Raw genomic sequence first — 25,876 nt, forward strand, 5'->3', positions numbered from 1 at the left:
AATAGGTACCGCTTTATAGCGGGAAGGTAAACGGCGTTTCCGTGTGCTGCTCTGGTGCCGGTTCGCCGGAGTAGCTTCGTCACGCTGGCCACGTGACCCAGAAGTGTCTGCGGACAGCGCTGGCCCCCGGCCTCTTAAGTGAGATGAGCGCACAACCCTATAATCTGTCAAGACTGGCCCGTACGGGCAGGGGTACCCTTACCTTTACCACAACATAAGAGCTTGCACACCAATGTTCTGGGTTCCTTTCCTCCCTCCCTGCGGGGTGTGTGTGTGTGTGTGTGTGTGTGTGTGTGTTTGTGTGTGAGCACCCTGTTGCAACAGTTTAATAAAGATCAGGCTTGCTAGCTGCTTTGCTTCTCAATATTCTCTGGTTCTCCTACCCATAGAGAACCTACATAAGGATTCTATATGGGCTCTTGGATACCCCATAAGGGATAAAGCAGCAGTTTTTTCTTATGACAACTCTCAGCCGAGCCTACCTGGTAGAGTTATTGTGAAAATAAAGACGGTGAGGAGAAACACGTAAGCCACCTTGGAGTAACAGCGGATAGAAATGGAATAATGTATATAAAGACGGCCTTCTCTTTCTGCTTGCAGGATTATGGAAAGGGATTTCTAAATTTTTGGGGAGATAGAGTTAAGCCTTGGGATTGAATTCGCATTCCTTTCCCTCCCACTTCAGCCACTCTGAAGTGCAGGTCCATCTGTCTCGGACGAGTCTTGCTCTGCGTCTCAGGAAGTGCCCCACAAGACGGCCGAATTCCCTTTGGAATTGGAAAACGCCACGCCATTCCTCACAGAGTCTTTACATGCCCTTTGCCAGGGCTGCTTCTCCATTTATTTGTGGCATTTGTATCCTTCCCCGTGGCTACCAATAGCTATGTGCTGTTGGAGGCACCATGCCTATTATAAATGCCATTGCTGGAGGTCACAGATGGGGAAATTGGGCTGTTGCCCCCAGGTCCTGCTTGAAGGCTTCCTATGAATATCTGGCTGGCTGCTTTGTATACAGTGGTACCTCTGGTTGCGAATGGGATCCGTTCCAGAGGCCCGTTCACAACATGAAAGGAACGCAACCCGCAGTGGCGCACCTGCACACGTGCTGGTTGCGATTCGCCGCTTCTGCGCATGACGTCATTTTGAGCGTCTGTGCATGCACGAGTGGTGAAACCCAGAAGTAACACCTTCCGGGTCACCGCGGGATGCAACCTGAAAAAACATAACATGAAGCGGACGTAACAAGAGGTATGACTGTACAGTCACACCTCGGGTTGAATGTGCTTTACTTCCAGGTTTCCAGGGTGCGTTACTTCCAGGTTTCACCGCTCGCGCATGCGCTGACGCTTAAAATGACATCACGCACATGCGCGGAAGCGGCAAAACGCAACCTGCGGACACGCGCCGTCACGGCTTACGTTGCGTTCAGGATGCGAACGGGGCTCCGGAACGGATCCCGAGGTACCACTGTACTGTTAATCTGGTGAAAGAATCTAAAAAAGCACCAGATTACAGTGGTACCTCGGGTTACAGATGCTTCAGGTTACATACGCTTTAAGTTACAGACGCCGCTAACCCAGAAATATACCTCAGGCTAAGAACTTTGCTTCAGGGTGAGAACAGGAATCGTGCTCCGGCGGTGTGGCAGCAGCAGGAGGCCCCATTAGCTAAAGAACAGTTTCAGGTTAAGAACGGACCTCCAGAACGAATCAAGTTCTTAACCCGAGGTACCACTGTACCCATTAAAATGCCTGGGATAATTCTCTTTTTTTAAAAAACCACACCCTCGCCTGGCACCTAAAACGCCAGCTTGGAGAGGGCATTCCACAAACAGGCTACCATTGCTGAAGAGATCTTCTCTCTAGCAATCAACTGCTCCTCACATCACTGACAGGGAAACTTGGGAGAAGGGTCTCCAGGTCCAAATTCAGAACATCAGAAAAGTACTGCTGGATTGAGCCATCAAGTCGCCTGCGTTGTTCTCACACAGGAGTAGGCAACCTAAGGCCCGGGGGCCGGATCCAGCCCAATCTCCTTCTAAATCTGGCCCACAGACGGTCCAGGAATCAGTGTCTTTTGACATGAGTAGAATGTGTCCTTTTATTTAAAATGCATCTCTGGGTTATTTGTGGGGCCTGCCTGGTGTTTTTACATGAGTAGAGTGTGTGCTTTTATTTAAAATGCATCTCTGGGTTATCTGTGGCGCATAGGAATTTGCTCATTATTTTTTTCAAAATACAGTCATACCTCATGTTACGGCGCTTCAGGCTGCGCTCTTTTCATGTTGTGAATGGGCCTCTGGAACAGATCCCGTTCGCGACCAGAGGTACCACTGTACAGTCATACTTCACGTTATGTCCGCTTTATGTTACGTTCTTTTAAGTTACGTCCCGCGACGACCTGGAAGTACCGGAAAGGGTTTCGCCGCTCACACATGTGCAGAAGTGCAAAATGACCTCATGCGCGTGCGTAGAAGCGGCGAATCGCAACCCGCGCGTGCACAGACAAGCCGCTGTGGGTTGCGCTCTTTTCATGTTGCGAACGGGCCTCCGGAACGGATCCCGTTCGCAACCAGAGGTACCACTATATAGTCCGCCCCCCCCCAGAAGTTCTGAGGGACAGTGGACCGGCCCACGGCTGAAAAAGGTTGCTGAGCCCTGTTCTCACGGCATCTGCCTGTCTTGAGAGACAACGGAGTGCGCTTCCAGGGGTGAATTCCACTGCCGCATTAGTAGCACCCAAGTGACCACCCTGGGTGCAAGCCTGAGCTGGGGGGATAAAAATCAATGATTTTTAAATAAATAAATAAATAAATAAATCGGATATTTTTTATTTAAAACGGATTTTTAAAATAAAGCGCTTTTGGAGGAAAAAGCTTTCTAAAGATAGACACTGCTGGAGTGGGGAACACACATACACAAAAAAAATAGAGGGTGTTTGGAGACATTTATCATAAATCCAAGGGTGGGAAATGTCTGTGTGTATACCTGTGTTGGAAGAATAATGATAATTTCTGTTTAGGTTACATTATAGTCCAAAGGCTATCCATCAGGAAATAAGGGTTTGTTTTAAGTTTTTCATGTGTGCTAAAACAGTCTTAAGTTTTGGTGGTTTTTTTTTAAAAAAAACGTTTAACCACATCCGTTAACAAACATGGATACTGTACATATGCTACAATGTTATCGCTTTAGTTAAATAAATTGTTTAAATTGTGATTAAGGAAATGATTGTTTTTCTCCTTCCAATAAAGTACAGCAGAAAAGTTGTCTAAATATAAACAGTTAACTTATTAAACCTCACAATTATTTCATAATTATCGGTCTATGTATTTCTAATCGTGTAACCAAATCGGTAATTTTTGATATAACTGTAAAAACTACGCTGAAAATTTATTATTCCAAAAATGAAACCTTCCACTGGTTGTAAATATTAAGATTATACCAGCAAGAATGATTCTTTCTGTAAAAAAAAAATATAAAAAAAAATTAAATCAAGTCTTACTGACTAGTGATTTAAATCATTATTTAAATCGATTTGATTTAAATCAAATCCACCCTGGATCTGAGTGTCACAGAACTCTTCCGAGTGGTGATTCTCAGCCGTTGGTATTCAAAGGCATAATGCCTCCAACAGTGGCGGCAGAAAGTAGACTTCCCTTCCATGAATTTGTCCAATCTGCCTTTAACGCCATCACTGTGGCAGGGAGTTCCACAGTCTAACAAGGCATGGCTAAAGCCCTTTCTTTTATCTGTCCTGGATCTCCCAGCATTCAGCCTCATTGGACGTCCTCAACCATTATAAGACAGGGAGAAAATGTCTTCATTCCTCGGCTAAAAATGGTTTTCAGCTTGTTTTAACCTCTGTGCCGAGTTTTGGTCTTATTTCTGTTTGTATTATTCACAACTGCCTTTTTTCAGTTTCGGTTTCTTCTTGTAGTTACAGAGGTTCCTAACCTCCTACGCTGCGTGCACATAAATACGTCCCCTTCCCACAACACCCAAAACCAGTTTTTTCCACGAAAGAATACAAGGGCTCCCTCGAGTGTTATATCTCTATAATCCTTCCAGGCCTTAAGATTTACATCGGCCAAGTACTGTTGCACAAAAAGCATATTTATAGAGGTTCGGACAACGGCAGGGGCAGATAAGCACCTATTAATCACTACTTAAAGCTCCATCAAAGACAGCTTAAGAAGAGTCAATAGCTATTTAATCAGCATTTCCCTTAGACAAAATGGAATGTGTTTCCTAAGCACCCCCCCCCCTTTTGAAAAGCATTCCTGAGCAGAGCAGTGGAAAGGCTTTGCTGAGAGACAGGAAAGGATGTGAGAGCCAAAGGGCATTTATCTGTTGCAAGGAGAAGGTTGCTCATGCGCTTTCTGCCAAGGTGCCCTAACGTGTCAGAAAGAAGTCTAAATTCAGCATGCAATATAAATTATGCAAAGCACTATAAATAATGCTCCTTCGACATGCTTGGAGATTTTATTTTCTTTAAAGTTGTTCCCAATTCTACACCAGCAATGGACTTGGAAAGGCTGGAAGAATTTGATGCCAGCTCCGAATGTTTGGCATCTAATAATTTTAATATAATCATCAGTTGGCAGAGCATGAGACTCTTAACCTCAGGGTTGGTTGTGGTTCGAATCCCATGCTGGGCAAAAGATTGCTGCATTGCAATGGGTTGGACTAGATGACTCTCATGGTCTCTTTCTAATTCTAGAATTCTGTAAGCACAGAAACTGCTTTCGGAAAAACAAAGAATTTTAATTTTACCTTCCGAAAATGTCAGGCAATGCTTAATAACTGGAAAAAAAAAACCAAAAGCAATATATAATTTAACTGCAAGTACTTGGCAAACATTTCTAATGATTTCTATGCCACTTTGCACACATTTTACCGTATTTACGCGAATCTGGTGCACCAGCAAATCTAAGGCACACCTCAATTTTCAAAACCAATTTTTTTTTTTTGCTGGTGAATGTAAATGCACAATCAAATCTAATGGCGCACCCGGATTTTTGTGACGTAATTTGGCCCAAAAAAGGTGCACGTTACATTTGAGTGAATGTGTTACTTACCAAGCAAAACTAAATTATGTTAACTTAACCAAAGTATCTTTTGAATTCCCAGGTCATGTCACAACTTTTTAGCACACCTCGTTCTTGGAAATTGGAAAATTCAACACGTCCTAATTTCTCATCTTTCTCCATCTGATTCAATAGCACAGCACACATTTCCTCTTTCGCTCTCACAACTGCGGTGCTTTGTGTACACAGTGCTGCACTTTGGCTCCCCACGTTTTCCACATGCACAATCGTGAAAATTGCCTCGCTGACCGTTTCTGTTTTGACCAGGGCTCTTTGCTTCCAACAGCTGCCAGCGAAACGCCCCAGAGGAAAAAAAGGGAGACGAGAAACCACACAACCCGCCTTGCCCCCCAAATTTTGTGCCATTCAGCGAGACACAACCCCTGTGCATGGAATTTCCACTTTGGCTATCAAGGAGGAGACAAGATTTCAAGATTGCAGTCTTGCCTGTTCCCATTTTGTGAACGCATGCCTTTGGACTTCTCCTAGTTACGCGCCTGAAAATGCCTTGGGAACACAAGTAAGGAAAAGCAGCAGAAAGAGTTGAGAGTGGGACAGCAAATCCCTTTCAAGTCTCTGGTTACAACCTCTTTTTTATTTTCATTATATTTTTTGAGACTGCCCAGAGGCCGAAAAGTTGACCAGACAAGAGGATGCTCTCTCCTAATATTTGGCGGATCACTTTCACAGGCAGACAAAACCATCCAAGAGAGACAAATATTTCCTTATATCCTTTGCAAGCACTCTAAGATAGATATGTGTGTGTGTGTGTGTGTGTGTGTGTGTGTGCGCGCGCGCAGTGGTACCTCGGGCTACAGACGCTTCAGGTTACATACGCTTCAGGTTACAGACTCTGCTAACCCAGAAATAGTGCTTCAGGTTAAGAACTTTGCTTCAGGATGAGAACAGAAATCGTGCTCTGGAGGCGGGGCAGCAGCAGGAGGCCCCATTAGCTAAAGTGGTAATTCAGGTTAAGAACAGTTTCAGGTTAAGAATGGACCTCCGGAACGAATTAAGTACTTAACCTGAGGTACCACTGTGTGTGTGTGTGTGTGTGTGTGTGTGTGTATATATATATATATATATATTTGCTTTCGTAGATTTTCACGGGTACAGGAATGCAGGTTTTGGTGTCTTCGGGTGTCTTCCCGTGTAAGAGTTGGGGTGTCTAGGCGACGTTTCGACGAGGTCTCACTCGTCATCTTCAGGCTGGTGCTTTCGGCTTCTTGTTACTAGAACAGAGCAGGATCTCAGTGTTTGAGTTCCTATAAATACTGTTGAGGGGGTGTGGTGTATAGCCTCCAACGTTCTGGGCAGAGAGGAAGTTCCTAGGTTAATGTGCCTTTTCTTCTTTTGTTCATTAATTACTTGAGGGATATCTTGAGTGATTACTTGAGTGATATTCTGAGTACCACTTAGGAGGGTCATTAGGTGTGGATTAGTTGCTAAAGCTTTCGTGTCTTGACCTCTTGACCTTGTAAAGAGTTTTTCTGAGAAGATGGCTGTACTGCACTTAGTTGTGCTCTGGCTTGGCTTCGTGTATAGGGGCGAGCTGTGGTTTTGTGCCCTGTGCCAGCCAGATCTGTGTAGGGATTGCAGGGGGGTGCAGCATCCGGAGGTGCCACTATGGTTTGGCTACTGGATGGTGTCTGTAATTTATCTGTGGAGAGGGTCTGGGTTTGGGTCTGGTGTGGTTGATTGGAGATGGCGTTCTGTGTGCCTCTGGTTCTGGTGTCGGTTTTTGTGGGGAGGGCTAATTTCCAGATGTCTGGCAGGCGGGACGTGTCGTCACGCTTGTTCATGTTGTGAGGGTGTTTCTCTATCTCGATGGCTTCCATGATTATTCTCTTGTGGTGATGTTCCATGTTAAAGAGCAATTTGGAATCTGCAAAATTAATTTCGTGTCCTGTTTCTTTCATGTGTTGGTAAAGAGAGGAAGTTTTTTCTTCTAGGCTATACACCACACCCCCTCAACAGTATTTATAGGAACTCAAACACTGAGATCCTGCTCTGTTCTAGTAACAAGAAGCCGAAAGCACCAGCCTGAAGATGACGAGTGAGACCTCGTCGAAACGTCGCCTAGACACCCCAACTCTTACACGGGAAGACACCCGAAGACACCAAAACCTACATTCCTGTACCCGTGAAAATCTACGAAAGCATATATATATATATATATATATCTGAGAAAAATTATAAGATCATAAAATACAGAACAAATGACAAACTATCAAATTAATTCTCCAAAAACGCTTGGCAAAACAAATAATTTTTCAGCAGACGACAACCAGAATTGTAGGTGCCTGTCTGATTTTAATAGGAACACTACATCATCATCATCATCATCATCATCATCATCATCATCATCATAATATACCCCACTCATCTGGTTGGGTTTCCCCAGCCACTCTGGGCGGCTCCCAACAGAATATTAAAAACATGATAAAACATCAAACATTAAAAACTCCCCTAGACAGGGCTGCCTTCAGATGTCTTCTAAAAGTCAGATAGTGCTTTATTTCCTTGACATCTGAAGGGCGCCACTACCGAGAAGGCCCTCTGTCTGGTTCCCTGTAACCTTACTTCTCGCAATGAGGGAACCGCCAGAAGGCCCTCAGAGGTGGACCTCCAGTTACTATGCTAAAAGCCTCACGTCACAAAGAAATTATATGAAAGTGAATGAACTGTGGAACAACCAGGAAGGCTTCTTCAGGTAATCAGACAGGTGTATATGGAACAGGATGGAGCTTGTTACAAACATCACGGCAGTGAGACAGTGTGGCAAAGTGGTTAGAGTGTCAAACTGGGACCTGGGTTCAAATCCCCACTTGGCCACGAAGCTCAACATGTGACTTCGGTTTAGTTGCTGCCTCTCAGCCTAACCTACCTCACAGGATCTTTGTGGGAATTAAATGAGGAGAGGGAGAACCGTATGTGCTCCTTGGAGGGGGAAAAAGTAGAATATAAATGCAATAAATATAAAAGAAACACCGTGGTGCATCTGCAGCAGCCCAGCAAGAAACCTTCATCTGCCCCAGCTGCAACGAAACATGTCTCTCCCCTATCAGTCTCTACAGCCACAGCAGGCGCTGCAACTCCCCAACGGCTGGACTTCACCCCTGACGGCACGCTCTTCCACTGTCTCTCCCAAGACAGACGGATGCCGAAAAACCAAATACAGCGGTACCTTGGTTTTCGAACAGCTTCGTTCCCGAACAACTTGGAACCCGAATGCTGCAAAACAGGAAGTAGGTGTTCCGGTTTTCAAACTTTTTGGGGGGAATCCGAACGTGCTCTGTTTTGAGTCCCCCTGTGTTTCCTGTTGCGCTGCTAATTTGCGTCCATCCCCCACCCCCATTGCAATTCAAGCCTTCCTTTTTCGATTGCAGTGTTCTGAAGTGATATTTGGAGCTTATATTTGGTGCTTTCGTTTTTGCTATTTATTTTGCGTTTTTTGTTTTGAGGCTTTTTCAGTTAATTTGTTTTTGTTGCTGTGTGGATCCCAGTTCAGCTACTGACTGACTGACTGATTGATTGACTGCAGAAATGGATAAAAGCCCCCCCCCCCATCCAAACAATGACTATCATCAGTGTAGGTAAGAATTTTTTAAATTTTTATCCTCTACAATACTGTTTTATTTATTTTACAGTACAGTACATTGATTATTGCTTTCATTTTATGGATTAATGGTCTCATTAGATAGTAAAATCCATGTTAAATTGCCGTTTTAGGGGTTGTTTTTAAAAGTCTGGACCGGATTAATCCGTTTTGCATTACTTTTTCAAAGCATGGCTTGGTTCTGGAACGCTTTGGTTTTGGAACGGATTAAGTATAAGAACCAAGGTACCACTGTAAAATAAATGCAACAATTTTTCAAGTACAAGGGGAACTCCAGATCTACGCCATCTGGACAGCGGAGTTCAAGGAACCCTAGTAGGTGTCCGGGAAACAAGGAGATCTGGTCTGTTTTGGTGTGTGTGGATACGGTACTGAGTCTGGAGGGGAAATGAAGAGTAGCCAAACGTCAGAATCTGCCAGCGGCCTCTTAAACAACCTGATGTCTGCCAAGGTCTCTTGGAAGGCTCCGCAGAGCTGCTTAAGGAAAACTGTTTCTTTCCCAGACAGGTTGACGGTTCCCTAGAGGAGACCCACCTTCACCCCCAATCGTACAACATCTACAGGCTGCAGCGACTGTGACAGGAGCCACTGTGGCACGTTCCGGGGAATGTGCTTCCTCCCATCGCCGTATGCACTGCAAAAATGCTTTCCAGTATTTCTGCAAGGTTTCAGCTAGTCGTCCTTATCTAGCAGGAGCCAATCCACCTCTTCCACCTAGAAGTCTGTGAGCCCAGGAAACTGGAGGGAGGGGGAAAGCAGATCCCACCCCATCCCCCAGGCCTTTCTCCCTCAATTTTCCCAACTAAGGGGGGGGGGGGAAATAGGAAAATTTGGGTGAGCACTGGCAGGGGCGGAACGGTTACGTTTACGTTCTTTGAATGAATGAAATTCTTTTTGATGCATTACTTTATTTTAATATTGTGTTGGAAGCTGCCCAGAGTGGCTGGGGAAACCCAGCCAGATGGGCGGGGTATAAATAATAAATTACTATTATTATTAAGGCAAGGCTTTACTTAAGTGTAGTATGAAGATTCAACCGCCAATGTGTTTTGTGCTTTATAGACACACTTGCAGATTTGGAAGGGAATCTTTTGCCCAGGGCTGGGATCGAACCCATGTCCTTGAGATTAAGAGTCTCTTGCTCTACAGACTGAGCTATCCTGGGTTTTCCTTTTGTACTTTTATGTTGTGAACTGCCCAGTGATCTTTGGACGGAGGGGGTAAACAAATTAAATTAATGATGATTATGATATTGATGAAAGCAGCAATGTTTCTGAATACCAGTTGCATTAACCACTGTGCTGCAGCCCTTTGTGTAGCTCACATAAAGGCTGCACCCCTACACTGGCTTCATGTCCCCTTATCCTTAATTCTAATAATAATAATAATAATAATAATAATAATAATAATAATAATAATAATAATAATAATAATAAATTATTTATACCCCGCCCTCCCCGGCCAGAGCCGGGCTCAGGGCGGCTAACACCGGTAAAATTACAATAAATTACAATAAAAACTTAATAGGGGAAAAAAATTAAAATACAGGTTAAAATGCAATTTAAAATGCAACCTCATTTTAAAAGTAGCCCATAGATCAAAACCATAAGGGGAGGGAAACATAAGGGTCAGACTGAGTCCAAACCAAAGGCCAGGTGGAACAGCTCTGTCTTGCAGGCTCTGCGGAAAGATGTCAAGTCCCGCAGGGTCCTAGTCTCTTGGGACAGAGCGTTCCACCAAGTCGGGGCCAGTACTGAAAAGGCCCTGGCCCTAGTTGAGACCAATGCAACCACCTTGCGACTTGGGACCTCCAAAATGTTGTCATTTGTGGACCTTCAGGTCCTCCACGGGGCATACCAGGAGAGGTGGTCCCATAGGTATGTGGGTCCTAGGCCTCGTCCTCCGTTTCTCTCTCCATCCTTACATCCCAAGAGCCACTCTTCCTATAAAGCTTTTGGCACAGCCCCTTAGTCCTCACCAGGGACGGCATGTTGGAGAATTCAAACAGAAATGGAAACAGGGGTGCAATCTGCCGTTGTCCTGGTTGCTTTCAGTCGGCAAACGATCACGTTCGCCTCCCACCTGCTTTTGCAAATGAATGGGGTGGAAGAACATAACCTATCCGAATTACACTTTTGCCATGGCAGACAAAATGAGACAAAAAGTGTTGTTTATGGAAGAAGGTGAACCGCAGCAGAATGGAAACGGTGTTGCATGCGACGAGTACAGGGCCAAATGAAAAATGCCCTACCTCTGCATTACAGAAACGAAGCCTAGGTACGTGTAACTGAACAGGATACATATCCTTCCCATTCACCCTTCTCTCTTCCGTCCCCCTTCCCTTTAGCCTCCCCAAAGCCAGGTTTTCAATTGTATGCTCTCTGGGGCAGGGACCTGCCTTTTAAACAATCTTGCAGAGAAACAATTTTTCTATCAAAAGAAAAGGGAATCCTCTCTCAAAAACAAAATTAGCTCATCGCTCAAACTAATGCGGGACGCGGGTGGCGCTGTGGTCTAAACCACTGAGCCTCTTGGGCTTGCTGATCAGAAGGTCAGCGGTTCGAATCCCTGCGACGGGCTGAGCTCCCATTGTTCGGTCCCTGCTCCTGCCAACCTAGCAGTTTGAGAGCACGCCAAAAGTGCAAGTAGATAAATAGGTACCGCTCCGGCGGGAAGGTAAATGGCGTTTCCGTGCGCTGCTCTGGTTTGCCAGAAGCAGCTTAGTCATGCTGGCCACATGACCCGGAAGCTGTACGCCGGCTCCCTCGGCCTGTAAAGCGAGATGAGCGCCGCAACCCCAGAGTTGTTCGTGACTGGAATTAACTGTCAGGGGTCCTTTACCAAAATAATGCATCATACTGTTGACTCATGTTCAGTTTGTGGTCCACCAAGACCCCTAGATCCTTTTCACATGTACTACCAGCAAGCCAGGTGTCCCCCATCTTATATTTGTGCAGCTGGTTCTTCCTGCATAAGTGCAGAACCTGACATTTGTCCCCGTTGAAATTCATTCTGTTAGCTGGGGAAAGACTCCTGCTGCAATCCTGCAGAGCCACTGCCAGCCAGTGGAGTGTGGACCATAGTTAGCTAAATGGGTCAGCATCAAGCAGCTCCCCATAATCGATTTATTTTAATTTATTTCCTAACATTGACTGACTGCTTGATTGCAAAAAACAAAACGAAACCTCAAAGCAGTTTGCAAAAAACGATAAAACGAATAAAATCACCAATAAGAACATCATCATCAACCTTTTATTCGACCGTCAGTCAGAAAAAAGTACAATTGTCAATACACAGTTAAAACATCCAAGAAGATTTTAGAGCTTAGCCAACACTAAAATGGGCTAAACAGATAGCCCCATATCAATACAATCAATTAAAGTCTTGCGACGCTTAAAAGCTAAAAAAAGAAATTTGGCCACCGAGGAAGGTATAGCTCTAGTGATGTTATTCAGCAAGTGTAAAACCTGGTTTTCTCCAGGTAGGGAGCTAAATTGACGTAGAAGTGGGTCTATAAAATTTTGTCTAAGCTCTGCATAAGAAGGGCAAGTCAAGAGGATGTGTTCGGTGGACTCAACCACACCCATGGCACAATGACAGGTTCTCTGGGCGTATGGTACTCCCCTGTACCTTCCCCACAATATCGCAGAGTCAAGGACATTTAATCTGGCCGCTGTAAGAAGTCTGCGGTATTCCACATAGTGGATTTCTGCAAGGTAGGGGGCTGGTATGGTCCGATAGATCTGGTCCCCTAGGAACATCCCTGGTTTTACCTGGGCTATGTCCTCTTGTCTAGCAATGTCACTCAATCTCCGGGAGATCACAGCTCTAGCTTGATTGTACGACATAGACTCAAAGTAAAGATGAGACAATCCGCAGGATTGAACCTCGTTAGTGACCTCCCTTTCCCACGATGATTGGAAATCGTCCCTCAATATCAAGGGGGCAATACCCACTGGTTTAAAACAAAGCTTAAGCCATAGCCAGAGCTTCGTCTTCAAGGCCACATACCGTAGAGCTTGCCAGCCGACCTCTAATCACCACCAATAAGAACAATGCGCACACAAAAACGTTTGTGTTGACCTTTAAAGCCCTAAATGGCCTCGGCCCAGTATACCTGAAGGAGCGTCTCCATCCCCATCGTTTTGCCCGGACGCCGAGGTCCAGCGATGAGGGCCTTCTGGCGGTTCCCTCATTGCGAGAAGCAAAGCTACAGGGAACCAGGCAGAGGGCCTTCTCGGTGGTGGCGCCCACCCTGTGGAACACCCTTCCACTAGATGTCAAAGAGAACAACTACTACCTGACATTCAGAAGACATCTTAAGGCAGCCCTGTTCAGGGAAGTTTTTAATGTGTGGCATCTTAGTGTATTTTTGGTCTTTGTGGAAGCCGCCCAGTAGTAGTAGTAGTAGCAGCTGCCGAGAAAAGTACAGCGAAGGCACCTGCCTTGATATCAACAGGCAGGAAGTTCCAAAGTTCTGCCACACCAAAAGCCTTAATCCATACAAATGCAAGAAGGGTTTGCAGTTGCCTTCGCCAACTTAGCGCACCCCCCTCCCAGGTGTTTTGGAGTGCAACTGTCTGATGCTACTGGGAGCTGTAGTACAAAATATTTGGGTGCTGCCACGTTGAGGAAGATGGTCTGGAGAATGAGAGGCCTGCAGGAGCCAATCTGAGAGGGTGGGCTGGATGGGTATTTGTTTCTCAAGGGGTCTTGCCATGCCCTCTGGGGTTCCCTTCCACATTTGGGTGCTGGGCATGCAAAGAGACACCTGCATGTCGCTCAGGTCCCCTGCTGGGGGGCAGACGCCACCTGCCCGCCCCCACCTGGCTGGCAAATTGTGCCACCGCCTTCTCCTTCGTCGGCGCTAGCTGAGAGCAGCTTAGGCTCCAAGCAGCGAGTGTGGGAGTCCTTTTTCTAAATTTGTGGTTTTATAAATGATCTTTTAATTGACTCTCGCATCTTTCCCATTTTGAGGTTTCTTCGTTTTGCAAAGCCGCAGCTGCGCGTCGCCTGTGCCAGGAAAGCAAAACAAACGGAGGGTGTCGCCACCACTGTTTTTGCAATCTGAACGGTCCCCCCTTTCAGATCGAGAGGTACAGCCACTGGGCTTAAGATATCCCCAAAGTGTGCTGGACGAGACAAATCGCAATTCACACAAGCGCTTGGAGGTTCACACTGCACCCATTTCCACCAATTCCTCCTGAATTCAACAACAAAAAAGTTACAGAAAAACAGAATGACACCTTAGGCGGAGACCACTGGTCTGCCTGACCTCTCTGACTGGCAGAAAAAGATGTTTCCTCGTCTTTAACCGGAGATATTTGTTGCATCTCACGTTTTCCTGCCAAGGAGTTCATGGTGGCAAACATGCTTCTATCCCTACTCATTTAATCCCTACAACAGGCCTGCGTGGTAGGTCAGGCTGAGAGGCAGCGACTTCAGCATTTCAAAATTTGCCAGGCGCATTTTGCACCCAGGACGCGGGTGGCGCTGTGGGTTAAACCACAGAGCCTAGGACTTGCCGATCAGAAGGTCGGCGGTTCGAATCCCCGTGACGGAGTGAGCTCCTGTTGCTCGGTCCCTGCTCCTGCCAACCTAGCAGTGTGAAAGCACGTCAAAGTGCAAGTAGATAAATAGGTACCGCTCTGGCGGGAAGGTAAATGGCGTTTCCGTGCGCTGCTCTGGTTCGCCAGAAGTGGCTTAGTCATGCTGGCCACATGACCCGGAAGCTGTCTGTGGACAAACGCCGGCTCCCTTGGCCAATAAAGTGACATGAGCGCCGCAACCCCAGAGTCGGTCACGACTGGACCTAATGGTCAGGGGTCCCTTTACCTTATCGTCCACCTGTGACCAACTGAAGATGCCTGGGTGCTAAGAACGGTGACTTAAATCACCACCATCTGGAGGTACATGCCCGGGCATCCTCGAACCAAACGTGACTGTTCTCACACACTAACAACACACCCTGTAGAATCCCACCCATCATATTTTATCTGCACAATCAGAACGAATTCCAGGAAACAAAAACTTGCGTTGAAACATACGACTTTTGAGCTGCCCGGCACCAAAATGGCAACAAGGCGTTCTGTTTGGGTGACTATAACCCTGGTTTAAGGAGCCATTTGGCGCCTAAGCTTATATATCTGAGTTTCTAACGAGGAGTGACCAGCTCCCAAGGTCACCCAGTGAGTTTCGTGACCAAACCCCGGCCTCCCAGGACCTAGTCCGACACTCTGACCACTAGACCACACTGCCTCTCAAAGTCAGTATCATATGTCAGTCGATATGCGGAGGCAGTATCGACAAAGATTGAACATTCTGCAGGAAACTCAGGGTTACCACAGGACAGCATAACCGAATCAGGACCTGGGTTCAAATCCTGACCCATTCACAAAGCTCAATGGTTCAGCCACTGCCTCTGATCCTTAACTACCCCACAGGATTGGATGAGGAAAGGGAGAACCATGTCAGATAAAAAAGCAATAAAATGAATATAAAAATCCAAGCCAGGCTTCAGATCCCTCCCTAGCCTTGAGCTCTTTCGCACCCTTTGCTTCTCCTTTTTTCCCCTTTCCAGAATCTGCAACGCGGGAGCTAGGGATGACCTCCATCACAGGGCTGTCATGAGATCGAATCCAGCACGGCCAAAATTACGTATATCGCCATGGTACTTTCAGCCAGGCAGCCGTTAAAAAACAAACAGAACACGTCCCTTGTAACTGAAGCAGATCTCTCTGGCTCCTCCTGTCCAGTGGCCCGTCTATTCTGACTGGCAGCTGTCCATCACCAAGGAATATCTCCTGCCCCCATTTCTTGGGATGCCTCCGCCAAGGATTCAGCGGGGATTTCTGCATGCAGAGAGATGCCGGAGAAGAGCCACCACTAAACTGGGCTTTCGGAGGTAATGCGGTGGGGGTGCCAGGCAAAACGCAGCTCTTCCTTAGGCGAGGCCGGGTTTCCTCTCCGCTGGGAAGCCCCGGAATTAAAAGACAGGGAAATCCCACACCCGAATACCCCCCCCCATGTCCTATTTCCTTGCTGTAGAAAAAGGGGAGATCTCTGCTGCGGGCTGTCTCTCCCGGTGCAAAAGCAGGGGTTCCCTTGCTCCGGCAGAGGATGCCAGCTCTACAGGGTGGGGCTGAAGAGTGGGGAGAGGAATTGGAGAGAGGGAAAGAGAGGATATTTGCAGGGAGGAAGAGGAGGAGGGGAAACCCCCACCGCAGACTCTGGAATGGGAAAGCCCCTGCGCCTCCCTTCCCTCCACCGTCGGGGGGGGGGGGGCGAGGATGCAGCAGAGCGGGCGGGGCGGGGGAACACTCTTGCAATGCAGACAGGCATGCAAGCAAGCTAGGAAGGGACTGCAGCCCAGCCGGGCTGCTGGGAGCGCCCTCTTGAAGGAGCCTTCCAACGCAACCCTGATTTTTTTAAATGCATATATATAATATATATATAAATAATATATATATAAATGCATGTATATATATGCGCGCACACACACACATACATACATATATGCATGCATTAATTTATATTTGCTCCGAGCAACTCGTGCAAGGTCTGACGGGCATCACTCGCCACGCGACCCGCCCGGCAAATCCCCGGGTCACGGAGGAGGAAGCCGGAGGGCGCGCGCCAGCCTCCTGCCCTGGCCGCTCCTTCCAAAAGGGAAGCCCCCACCCCACCCCGGAGCTGGCAACCGAATGCGTTGCAAGCGATGCAAACTCCCATTCCGGATCCCCTTCCGAGCAAAAGCCACGCATAGAGAAGGCTCCCTCGCTCTCTCTCTCTCTCTCAAATCGTATGCAAACCACCGCACATGGCTTTCATTTTAAAAGCAAAGGGCCATAGGGCGGGTGTTATTTTTTAAAAAATGTAATGTGCCCCCCCACCCCAGCGGACGGGGTGTGAGGAGAGAGAGACCCTCGCTCAATTGGCAAAACGGGACGCGGCCACCTCCCCCCCACTCCAAATCCACAAGCTTTGCCTCCCTCCCTCCCAAGTCCAGCAATTTGCAAGCACGAAGCAGCTGGGGGGTCTGTGTGTTGGCTTATTTCTTTCCCTCCACCCCCACCCTGGCTGCCCATCTCCTCCCAGTCCATTGCAACTGGATCTCTCTGCCCCCCCCCCCGTGGCACACTTGATGCATTTATGAAGACGGGAGGGAGAAAGAGGCTCTCTCGCTTCCCCGCGCGGCTGTTTCAGGAAAGCCGTTTTTCGTGTCTCTTTTTTTTGCAACGCGATGCAAAGACAGGAAGAGGACCGGGGAGGGGGCGGAGGGGCTTTTCCTCTCTCTCTCTCTCTCTCTCTCTCTCTCTCTCTCTCTCTCTCTCTCTTTTGCAAGGTCTGCTCCGATCCCGCTCTTTCCCTCCCCTCCTCCAAGGAAACACCCCCCTCCTCTGCCCCCCACCCCCGGCCCGATCGCTTCCCTTTTGCACCCGCGCCGAGGACCAGGGAGAGTGGATGCTGGTCTGTCTTTCCGTAGATAAGAGAATATATATTTTTTTGCAAAAAATAAAGGAAAGTGGGGGTTACTCACGTTCTGTGCATCCGAGGCCCCTGCAGCCTCCCCCCGCCGGCTGGAGCACATCCGTGCCTTCCTGCCTTGCTTGCCTTCCAACCCCCCCGGGCCGCTTCTTCCTCGCCTCTTATTTTAAAGCTCCAGAATCGACACCCTTTGAGGAAAGGGAGGGGGGAGGGAAGGAGGCGAAGAGAGAATTGGAAAGCAAGCTTTGAAGAAGAAAAAAAATACTGGCTGGCAGGGTCTCCACTGCGCACGCGTCCCCCAGCCCCAGCGATTGACTTCCTAAAGCAACTGCTGTTTTGCACTTCCTCGCGTCAAGAGCGAACCAACCAGCCCCCTTCCCGCTCCTCTCTCTCTCGCTCTCTCTCTCTCCACCTCCCTCTTCCCGGGACCGGGCAGTAGGGATTGCCAGCCCACCCCCAGCTCATGCACACGCATGCATGCGCACATGCACACCTTTTCCCGGGTGCATGCATGCGTTGCAAAACCCCAGCGCCTGCTGCTGCACCGTGCAAAGGAACCGCTCAAGCAGCAGGGAGAGAAAGAGGCTTGCAAATGGGAGAAAGAAAATCGAACCTGCTCGCCATCTGCATTGCATCCGCCGACGGCGCAAGTTGCAGAGCGGAGTAGTATTTTGGGGCGTGGGTGGGGGTGTTTTTAGGGGCTCCGCACGTGAGAAAGTTCAGGCTGCGCTCCGTTTTGCGCGCTTCTTCGCCGGATCGAAGGCTTCGCCGCGCGCTTTTCTTTGAACCGCTTTGATTATTGTTAGCGTTATTTTTGCTGGAGTTTAATCTGGGCTAGGATTCGGATTCAGGGCAGAGCGCAGCGGAAAGGAATGGCAGGTGTGGAGTGCCAGGAGTGCCTCTGGGCACGTGCAAAGCGCCCTTCCTTCGCCGTTTGGATAGCTAGCGCGAAAGCGGGTGCTAGCAATCCTGTCGCTCCCGGTGGGTCAGGTCCGAAGGGGGAACTCGAAGAGGTGGCTTCCCAGGCCTCTCACCTGCCGCCCAGGTGAGCGGATGCGGGAGTCACTGCGTATCTGCTACTGCTTCTTCGAGGAAATGCTGGAGAGCGCCGTTATTGCATTGATAGCTCACCCTTTTCTCCAAGGAGCAAATGTGACTTGCAGGATTTTTAACACATTAATCCCACAACAGCCCTGTGAGGTAGGCAAGGCTGAGAAACAGTGACTGGCCGAAGGGCTATTTCTGCCCCAATGAGGGGGCGGCAACATGCAAAATCATAAAATAACAGGCTACCATAACTTCTCTATTAAAAGCACACTCAAGGATTTACAGGGGTTCACATTAGCACATTTATTGTGGCCCTTTGGGCCACCACTACAATGGCAAAGCGAGGATGTGAACTGATCTCCCAGGTCCATTGCAACCAATCTCATTGCAGCCACAAGCTCAACACAAACACGCACACAGCCTCAACCACTTGCAGGAAGGGGTTAATTATACTGGCCTGCCTTACGGGGCTGGTGTGTCAGGATTAAGGTGACCAGGTATGCTTCGGGCTTTGAACATTTGCAATTGGCTATATGTGCTAAGACTTATTTATTAACCAGCTTCATTGTCAGCTGCACCAGCGGTCCGGCTCCATAGACCCTGCCATCCGGAGGTGAGGCAGTGTGGTTTAGTGGTTACAGTGCCGGACTAGGACTGTAGTCCTAGAATGCACCCCCAGTTGTGACGCTCAGTGGATGACCTTTAGCCTGAGACCCATCTCTCAGGGTTATTGTGGCAATAAAATGGAAAGTGCGATATAAAGGTAATAAATAAAGACATTTTTTTAAAAAATTGTGGCACCATTTCCCAAGGCCCCCTTATAGCACAGGTGATTGCTAACACACCCACACGCCCACACCCACACCTCCCAAGGATTATAATTGCTGCTTCTCTGAATTCATATTCATTGCTTTTGTGTCAATAATAGTAAGCGATTTCCGGTATCTGCACGTGTGCAAACGCGGTTTTTGGCACCGTTTGGCATGTCACTGCACTGCGCCGGTTTAGCACAGCGTGCGGGGGACTCGCCAAGCAAGCTGCTCAGTTTGGGGGCGGCTCGTGGGCTGGTGAAACAATCTTCATGGGCCGCATCCTGCCTGTCGGCCCCACGTTGCCGGCCCCTGGCTTAGGACATGAAAAAAAATACATAGCTGCAACATAACATAAGTAGTCATAAACAACGAATAACACATTAAAAAAAAATACACAGCCAATTTGAAGATTTTCCACATAAATCAAAATAGGATCTCAAATATAGGTACAAAAAAGCTGCCCGGTTCTGAGCCAGCTGCAGTTTCCAAAACGTCAGCTCTTGTTAAAGGAGACCTGGACAGGGTTTGAAGACTTAAAACCGTTTACATCACTGGAGCCGCTTGCTCTAGAGAAGTCACATGATCCTGCAGTAAAAGCAGGGGTCGGCAACCTAGGGCCCTTGGGCCTAAAGCGGCCCATGGGGGTCGTTTAACCGGCCCATGGACCCCCCACTGCCCACTCGGTTGGCTCCCATGCGCCGCACTAAACTGGCGCAGACCAGAGGGGGGACCGCCTTCCCCAGTGCTGGCCGGCTTTCCATTGGCTGCAGGAAGCTCCTGCAATCAATGGGAAGCTGCGAACGCCTCTTCCGCACCGGAAATAGCGTTTGCACATGCATGCATGCGTGCGCACTCAGGCCCACTGCTGCGTCTGCGGGACTGTGAAGCAGCCCGAGCCACAAAACTTTGCTGACCCCTGAGTAAAAGGCCTGGAAAACGAGGGCTGCTTGCAAAAAGATTGCTAGGAACTTTAAAGCACTAGAGTTCATTCATATGCCTGCCCTCCACTTGGATAGCATTAGTGGGAGTTCGTTATGAATAAGAGGGGAAATTTATTCACATAATAACATTGGAAGTGTCCTTTCTGCTGGATTGGAACAAAGGCCTATCTAGTCCCACTGTGGCCAGTCAGCTTTCTCAAAGGGAATCCCACAAGCAGGTAAAGGTAAAAGGACCCCGACCATTAGGTCCAGTCACAGACGACTCTGGGGTTGCGGTGCTCATCTCGTTTTATTGGCCGAAGGAGCCGGCGTACAGCTTCCAGGTCATGTGGCCAGCATGACTAAGCCGCTTCTGGCGAACCAGAGCAGCGCATTGAAATGCCGTTTACCTTCCCCGCCGGAGTGGTACCTATTTATCTACTTGCACTTTGACATGCTTTTGAACTGCTAGGTTAGCGTGAGCAGGGACCGAGCAACGGGAGCTCACCCTGTCACGGGGATTCGAACCACCGACCTTCTGATCGGCAAGTCCTAGGCTCTGGTTTAACCCACAGCGCCACCCGCTTCCCATCCCACAAGCAGAATTTGAGTGCAATAGCTTTGTTCCCAAGCAACTGATATCCAGAGGAATACTACAGAGCTCTCATCCTGAAGACAACATATAGCCCATCATAACTAGTAGCCCTTGACTTTCTCCTCCATGAATTTCTTTAACGCTCCTTTCAAGTAAAAGCAGGAATCCATCAAGAGAAAAAACTGGTGTAGAAATTGCACGATCTCAGCAAATGCTTTCGTTTTCCCCAAAACCTTCCCGTTTCCTTGCCTTCGGGGTTGAAAATGTGAAAATCTCTCGCATGCTTTTTCCAGTGCCAACGTGAAAATCCAGTTTGCCCTGAAAGGAGCCCTATGCTTTTTCATTATTATTAAAGATTTTCTTGGTTTACAAAAGTATGTGCAATGTCTCTCTCTTTTTTTTCCTCCCCCAAGGAACATTTTTTACAGATCAGTTTCATTTGTTGAGATATTAGGAAGAAAAGGGGGGAAGAGGTGGAGGGGGGAAAGGTGAGTGGGGGTGGGGTTGAGTGGTGATGTTTCTATTTTACTTAATATATGTGGGGTTTTGTGTCAGGTTCTCCGGTGTTCACTTGTGTTCCTTTGGTCGTGAGAGAGGTTGGGGTTGGCCTAGGGTGTGGCTGTTCATTTGTGGTTGGCTGTGGTGGTCTTTGTTTTCAGGTGTGAGTGGGGTGGGTGGGTGTTTTGGATCAGGTTAGCCATATTGATTTGTATGCTGTTGGTGGATTTTTGTCATTGTTTTGTTGGGCTGTGTATGTGATAAAGGGGAGACGGCGTCTTCTATTTGTCCCCCGTGTCAGTTTAAGTTTATTGGTTAATTTTTCTAGTCAGGCTGTTTCCCATACTATTTGGTACCATTGGTCCATGCTTACTCCTGACAGGTCTCTCCAGTGTCTGGCTATGATGTTTCTGGCTGCTGAAAGTAGGTGGGTTATGAGTTCTTTGTGGTGTAAGTGGGCATTGTTGTCTTGGAAGATGTTTAGTAAGGTCAATTCTGGGGTGATGTCTAATACTTGCTTGGTTATTTTACATATTTCTCATATGGCTGTTGTCCGGACTAGTTGGATTTTGGGGCATTCCCACCACATGTGGAGGTATGTGCCTGTGGAGGTGCACCCTCTCCAGCATTTTGGTGAGGTTCCTGGGCGTATTAGAATCATAGAATCATAGAGTTGGAAGAGACCACAAGGGCCATCGAGTCCAACCCCCTGCCAAGCAGGAAACACCATCAGAGCACTCCTGACATATGGTTGTCAAGCCTCTGCTTAAAGACCTCCAAAGTAGGAGACTCCACCACACTCCTTGGCAGCAAATTCCACTGTCAAACAGCTCTTACTGTCAGGAAGTTCTTCCTAATGTTTAGGTGGAATCTTCTTTCTTGTAGTTTGGATCCATTGCTTGTAGTTTGGTCCGTTTCTCTGGAGCAGCAGAAAACAACCTTTCTCGCTCCTCTATATGATATCCTTTTATATATTTGAACATGGCTATCATATCACCCCTTAACCTTCTCCAGGCTAAACATGCCCAGCTCCCTTAGCCGTTCCTCATAAGGCATCATTTCCAGGCCTTTGACCATTTTGGTTGCCCTCCTCTGGACACGTTCCAGTTTGTCAGTGTCCTTCTTGAACTGTGGTGCCCAGAACTGGACACAGTACTCCAGGTGAGGTCTGACCAGAGCAGAATACAGTGGCACTATTACTTCCCTTGATCTAGATGCTATACTCCTATTGTTGCAGCCCAGAATTGCATTGGCTTCTTTAGCTGCTGCGTCACACTGTTGGCTCATGTCAAGTTTGTGGTCAACCAAGACTCCTAGATCCTTTTCACATGTACTGCTCTCAAACTAGGTGTCCCCCATCTTGTATTTGTGCCTCTCATTTTTTTTGCCCAAGTGCAATACTTTACATTTCTCCCTGTTAAAATTCATCTTGTTTGTTTTTGCCCAGTTCTCTAATCTGTCAAGGTCGTTTTGAAGTGTGATCCTGTCCTCTGGGGTGTTAGCCACCCCTCCCAGTAGCGCTAGTTTTCTTGGTTTTAGGTACCACAAAGCAGCCCTATGCATCACCTGCACCTTAAATCCCGAAAGCTTGTCTCAGTAAACTGGGAGAAAGGATAAAAAGAGGGCGCCCATTGCATCCTCACTTAGGAAGGAAACCCGCAAAATAGGGGCAACCTGTTTTGGCTCTCCCTCGTGTCCCCACCAGCCAGGCATCTGATGCTGATGAGACCCAGAGAAGGTGCTCACCTGGAGATTTTAACACCAGGATATTTCAGGTAGTCAGGGCCCAAACCTTAACTTGTCGTGTCTTCCAGTCTTGGACTCGTAGTTTGCTCACCCCACCCCAAGCAAACCTTGGTTGTCTGGGGGGGGGGAGAACAAACCATCAGCCCAGTTGTGAAGGACACTGCAATCTAACACCTGTGGTTTGCAACTTGTGGCACAGCAGAGGGAAGGAAAGGAATGTGGCAGGGATTTTTGAGTGATGTTCTCCAAAACGCTGTCTGTTTGTGCTTAGCGATGGGAGTGGGGAACACGCAGCCATCCAGATGTGGTTAAATTTCCAGCTTCCATCAGCCTGGCCAGAGGGACCAATGATCAGGGATTATTTTGAAATAAATTAATAAATTAAAAAAATTGTCCAGTAGCACCTTAGAGACCAACTAAGTTTGTTCTGGGTATAAGCTTTCATGTGCATGCACACTTCTTCAGATACACTGAAGACCCAGAACAAACTTAGCTGGTCTCTAAGGTGCTACTGGACAATTTTTAATTTATTTATTTCAGACCAACACGGCTACCTACCTGAATCCGGGATGATTTTGTTATTTATTTATTTTCTATGCCACTCTTTATCTGAGGACCACAGGGCAGTTTATGAACACAAAAATATGTGACGCAGTAACAAACAATAAACCCTCTATAGGTCGTTTAATTAGCCAGAGGCTGGGGGGGAGGGGAGGAAAAGGATTTTTTTGCCTGACCTCTAAAGATATGTAACAATTGTGCCAGGCGAGCCTCCCTGGGGAGAGCACTCCAAAGAGAGGGGCCACCTCAGAAAAGGCCCTGTTCTCATGTTGCCACCCTCCGGACCTCTTGCGGAGGAGGCACGTGAAGAAGGGCCCAGATGATGATCTCGGGGTCTGGGGCAGTTCATATGGGGAGAGACAGTCCTTGAGATATTATGGTCCAAATTCCAGATGGGAACAACATCTGGAATGCCACTCATTCCCCACCCCTGCCTTAACGTGTTGTGGCTTACCTGTTCCCTTCTCACATTGGGCTCCCGTCACCTCCTAGCTGACATGGTCAGGGCTGTTGGGAGTTGTAGTCTGGTAGCGAACCATGGTCTACACCAGGCATGGCCAAACTTGTCCCTCCAGATGTTTTGGGACTACAACTCCCATCATCCCTAGCTAACCCGACCAGTGGTCAGGGATGATGGGAGTTGTAGTCCCAAAACATCTGGAGGGCCGAGTTTGGTTTGGCCATGCCTGGTCTACACTGATTGGCAGAGACTGTCAATGGTTTCAGTCATCTCTACCGGGGAGTAAGCACTAGACTTTCTCAACACAAAGCATATTCTCCATCACTGGTCTGTGGCCCTTCCTGAGTTTGAGCTCTATCATGGGGGGAAATATTTGTCAGTTGTTTGGGGTTTCTTTTAGGGACGGAAGGAACTGTCAATTTTGTTCTGCTCAGTTTCTATTTCCCCCCCACAATGTCAAATTCAGTTTTCTACAGATCTGCAGCAATTTACGTTTTTGTTTTAAACCCAACTGTCATGTACATTCCAGCATTTTTTGTCATTTTCTCCCAATAAGGACATTTTTGTATGCAGATTTAACTCGTTCACACCATTTTCAAGCAATTTCCTTACATGGAATCATTTATTTTATGTCTTTATTTTGCATGCTGTTTTCACTAGTATATTCCTTTTTACACATGCTTTTCCCCAGTAAGGGCATTTTGGTCAAATTGTTTGGTGGGGGGAACTGCACCACAAAGGTCAGGTAAGTGCGAATTTCATTGAATGGTTGTGTTTTGGTACTCAAGAAAGTGTGAATTGGATAAATTCATCTTTAAATAGGAACTGAATCAAATTTATCACCCATCTCTAGTCCCCCCCCACTTTGTCTACTGCACATATGTAATAACCCGGTGGGGGGGGGGGACTGGAAGATTTTCAGCAGATGTGGTTAATGCAGTTTATCTGTATGAATTTGTTGTTATTATTATCCAGCAATTGTCGTAGGCAATAGCAGTGACCTTTAATCTTTTTTCACACTGTCAGATCTGGAAGGAGCAACTGTGATAAACAGGAATCGGCTGCAATGTTGTTTGGGTTTTGTCCCTGTATTTGAGGAGAGTTTTCTAAGGACCCATCTCGACTTTTGCCCTGACTTTTCTTTAGGCAGGGGCAACAAAAGTTGTGCTACGATTTAACCCCCTCAAGTGCCCTGTTAAAATGAGGACACCCCGTTTTTTCGCACGAGAGCATGGTGGCCAATTTGGGCACCGCAATCTCGCACTACACACTTTTTGGGGAGCCCTGATCTCACATAATGCCCCCCACAAGCCTGTCTTTTGGGGCCATGATCTTACATGTTACATGATTCGCACGGGAGCCCAGCCCTGGAAGATGCAAATTCCAGTTTTTTGTGTGCCCTGGTTGGAGGGTATGAAAGCACACACCCCCATGGAACATCTATGGCATTAAAATTTACAAGATTTCAGCCACAGGACATGCCCCAATTGGAAACAGCGTAGTATTTATTCTGAAACCTTTGCAGGTTCCAACAATATTGAAGGCATGATCATGTACAACTACCCCAATACCTATCACCAGGGCGAATTCTCCCGAAGGCACAATAAAAATTATGTCTGTGGGTCGGAGGCAAGTTGGCAGAACACTACCATTTGGATTGGATTTGAAAATCTAAAGTCTTAAAAAGAAAAAACGGTAAGATACAAAACAAGGTGAAATTTTGATTCCAGGAGAAAGTGGTGCAGAACAAATATTAAGGGACATACTGGCTTTAATCATAACAGCGTAGAATGCAAATGAATGCAAAACAGTTTGGAGATGTAGCTGTGCTCCCTGAAAATATATATATATAAGATTTACTTGGGCTACAAGAGTGTATACAGTCTGCTTTCAGTTCATGGGAGTCCTTTCTACACATCAGTTATATTCTATGTGAGAGACTATTGTTATACACACTATAGCATTGGGGGATGCCTGATTATTGTCTTCCAAAGCACGTACTCTATTCCGAACTTAAAAATGGAAAGCGTAATGCAGGTGGTCAA

At 47.3% G+C, this 25,876-nt stretch overlaps 1 protein-coding gene across 1 annotated transcript in view; it reads right to left on the bottom strand.

Moving 5' to 3' along the window:
* The window catches only part of RGS19 (regulator of G protein signaling 19), a 65,689-nt gene extending 48,225 nt beyond the window's left edge, over positions 1-17,464 (bottom strand). The window contains exon 1 of the mRNA XM_081196745.1: positions 17,245-17,464. The gene's annotated coding sequence lies outside the window, so the exon portion shown is untranslated. The remainder of the gene's footprint in view (positions 1-17,244) is intronic.
* Positions 17,465-25,876: the final 8,412 nt, after the last annotated feature.

The sequence above is a fragment of the Podarcis bocagei genome (genome assembly GCF_964188305.1).
Source record: "Podarcis bocagei genome assembly, chromosome: 5".
Taxonomy (NCBI): Eukaryota; Metazoa; Chordata; class Lepidosauria; order Squamata; family Lacertidae; genus Podarcis; species Podarcis bocagei.